Source organism: Octodon degus, unplaced genomic scaffold (genome assembly GCF_000260255.1).
Source record: "Octodon degus isolate 3935 unplaced genomic scaffold, OctDeg1.0 scaffold00004, whole genome shotgun sequence".
NCBI lineage: Eukaryota > Metazoa > Chordata > Mammalia > Rodentia > Octodontidae > Octodon > Octodon degus.
In genome coordinates, this window is record NW_004524580.1 from 6,018,033 (window position 1) to 6,021,719 (window position 3,687).

The window sequence follows — 3,687 nt, forward strand, 5'->3', positions numbered from 1 at the left end:
ATAATTCCAGAATAAACTACTTAAAGAGAAGCTTTGGTCAAGAATGGAATGAAATCACAAAACCAAAACAAAACTACTGGGGTTTTTTTGTTTTGTTTTGTTTTGTTTTTAAACCAACAAACAAAGACACAATATTTGTGCGGGATGTGTTACAGTATTTTCTTGGGCTCTCTTCATCGTCCTGCGAAGGAAGGGCGGGGCCCTGCTCAGCTGCCACTCTCATGCCGGGTGGCGGGTCTGCTCAGCTTCACATTGTTTGGAAGCCCTGGATCGAGGACACTACGGTCTTGAAATCCCAAATTGTCATGGCTCCGTTGATGCTAGTTGTGCAAAATTTGCATAGTCTTGCTTGTCCATCTCATAAATAGACACTTGAGTGGTACCGTTCAGGTTCAGCGTCTCCAGAGCTGTCTTGCAGTCCTCAGTGGTCTCCCTCTTGTCGGTGTTGCGGAAGAGCTCTATACACATTATGTAAAGCTATGAAATTTAATGAGATCATCTGGATTAAAATAAAAACACTCAGTAATTTCTGAGATGCTTCATAATCAAAGGACCAACATAGGAACTTCGGAGGGAGTGGCTAGTAGGTAGCATGTACATTGTTTGTGACTTGAATTAAGAAAGTATTAGTAATTATCAGGAACAAGTAACTCCCAGTTGCAAACAAGAGTATCATCCAGTAGTGCAGAAATAAAACTAAATGAAAAAGTATAAGCAATGTCTTCCAAACACCAATAAATATAGAAAGTGGTACTTAGAAGTGAGATGACGTACTATCATTTATGAAAGTAACAAAATATATCCTATTTAAATTATACAGTTCATTTAAACTGTGAGCTTTACCTTTCACAAAATAGAAATATCCAGACTATAATCTATGAAAATGTAGAAGAGCAAGTAATCAACATTATTAAAATCATTCAAGGGTAAAAATTAAAGAAGAAATGGGAATTATGACTCAAATTCAGGCATCTGTTGGTACAGGAGAACATGATTTTGAGTTCAACATGAATTTTAATTAATTTTAAGTACATAACTAATTTGAAGCTTAGCTTAATACATTAAACATTCAGTACAATTTAAAAATTTGTTATAAAGTAAACAGTAGGTCTACCTCTAAAGGGATGAAACCGAATATGGTCAGAACTCTAGAAAATTCTAATTGCCCCTCCACATCAACACCTTCCTACCGAATGTAGAGATAACCTCCTATCTCCACTTTGGTGATAAGTTTTTGTTTCTTGTTTTAAAAGATTTTTCCAATTATATATGAATTCCTAAGCTATATGACTGCTTTTTTTTGAGTGGGGTGAATTTTATATAAAACAACCATTGCCATAGATTGAATGTTTATGTTTCTTCTACTCCTTCCAATATTTACACATACTTTGAAATTGTAATCTCAATATGATAATACTTAAAAGAATGCTTTAAGGACAGTATAGAGATCATGAGAGAGGAGCACCAAGTAATGGGACTAATACAAAGTGAAGGCAAGGAGCAGGGGTACACTCTTTGCATCACAGGAGGGTGCTGTATCAGTTTCCATAACAACTTATCAACTTAGGAAAGGTTTACTTCACTCACAGTTTTATAGGTTCTAGTTCATGGAGGTTGGTGGTACTGCTCTGGGCCTTCGGAGAAACAGTGAGTCATGTCTAGAGAGGAAAAAGAAAAAAAAAAGTGAGAAACATAATCTGTTGCAGGGCATGATCCAATAAGATCCTCTAGGAGGCCCTACCTCTCACCCATTTCCAGATATGCCAATAATGGTGCCGTGGAGGTCAAGACCAATTACAAATGGGGCGTTGGTGTTTATTTGAGAGCCAAATGGAAGCAGATACCAGCCCAAGTAGGAACCTGAAACCTGGAAGGTGTATCTCACCAGGAATGCTGCCACCCTGAGCTTGGACTTTCCAGTCTCTGGAACTGTAAGAAATAGATTTCATTTATTCATATAGCAGCCTGAATAATACAATCATATTCATTCAGTATTTTAAAGTAAGAGTTAAAACTAGATGCATCAAAAGTAGCTATAAAGCAAATAAAAGAGACTGCATGTTGTTCCAGAAAATCTTTGCTCAGAAGAGATAAATTATAAACCAATCTATGACATCTGTGCTTGTTTCAGAAGATTTATGTAAAAAATGAGGTAACTGTGCAAGACTTAATTCCAATTTTCTTCACTTTGTTATATTTACTAATCTCAAAGTATGATGTCACAGACTACATAATCCAATCAGTTCTGAAGCTTTACCTTAAATCATTTGAAACCTTTACCTTAAATCACTTGTGGCAAGACCTCAAGAGGCTGTAAATATCTCATTTTTAACACTGACAGTATGAATCATGCCAGTAGATTTACTCGGAGAGTGTCTTCTATTTCTTGACGCTATGTACGATAATCTCTGCTTTCCTTTTTTAATGGGTTGTCTTGTGATGGTTTGGAGACATTCCCAAGGTTGGGGAATCGCTAGGGAGCCTCAGGGAAATCTACTCAAGCCTGCTTCACAGTCATGGACCGGAAACCTTAATCCAGAATGCAGGGAGTTCCTGTAAGTCTGTCTTAGACATCTTTCCCCAAATGTGGTAGAATCTGTATCACAGTGGGCCTCAGCAATGACTTATTTGCATTGAAAATGTTGTTAATTTATATCCCAAGTAGTAGGATCTCTTTAAAGTATCTAGGATTTTTGGCCATATTTGAGATCTCTCATCCTTAGTGAAAACATACTTTGTGACTTCAATTGCTTCCTCAGTTCTTCACAATTTGCATTGCACACAGTAAGAAAATTTCCACAGGAAAAGAATGGGCAAAAGTTCAATAATTTTGCCCTTAAAATAAGTTATAAACCCATCTTATGGAATTCATGAACACATATGACCTTGGGTCACATTTGTAAACTCTGGTAAATTCTCTTCAATTGTTTTTGAAAGAGATCTATTCAGTACTAGCTGGATTTGAGATACCTAATAGATTCTTGATTGGTGATAGACAATCTGTTTGCTAATTTCCACAATCATATTTTTATAAGGACATCATTCTTTTTTAATGTATTAGGTACAGGTTCTCACTATGAAGCTTAGACTCATAGTGAGCCTCTTGTTTTCAGCCTCCCCAGCACTGAGATGACAGGTGTGTGCCACTACACCTGACTCAATGGCCAGCTCAGCCATGTGGTGCCAGAAATCAAACCCTGGTCCCTTTGTGCTTTCCGAAGCAGGCACTTAGTCCACTAAGCTATCTCACTGGCCCTTGGACACCATTATTAATGACTATCACAACAATCATGGAATATTTACATTATGATATTTAACCCCCGTGGAAATGATTTTTGTATAGATTTATGAAATATTTAATTTTATTTTCTTCCATATGTATATAAAATTCCCCAGAATATTTAAAGAAAAAAATCCATTTTTTCTAATGGTTTGCAATGCATTCTATCACATATTGTATTCATATATGTGCAGGTTGGATTTTCTGGTTATTACATTAGTCTGGGATTATTACATTATTTTATTTATTTTATTTTATAATAGCCTTAAAATGTGCTAGTACAGTTCTTTCCAACGTGATCTTTATGAAATAATTTCACTGTTTTATGTTACATAATAAATATATATTTTCAGCAAAAGGCTTTTAATTGACCACTGACAGTCTAGTAAAATGACATAAAATTAATA

General features: G+C 35.8%; 1 pseudogene; it reads right to left on the reverse strand.

Annotated features, from left to right (window-relative positions):
* Nucleotides 1-303: 303 nt before the first annotated feature.
* Nucleotides 304-3,687, reverse strand: part of LOC101561435 — a 47,589-nt pseudogene continuing 44,205 nt past the window's right edge.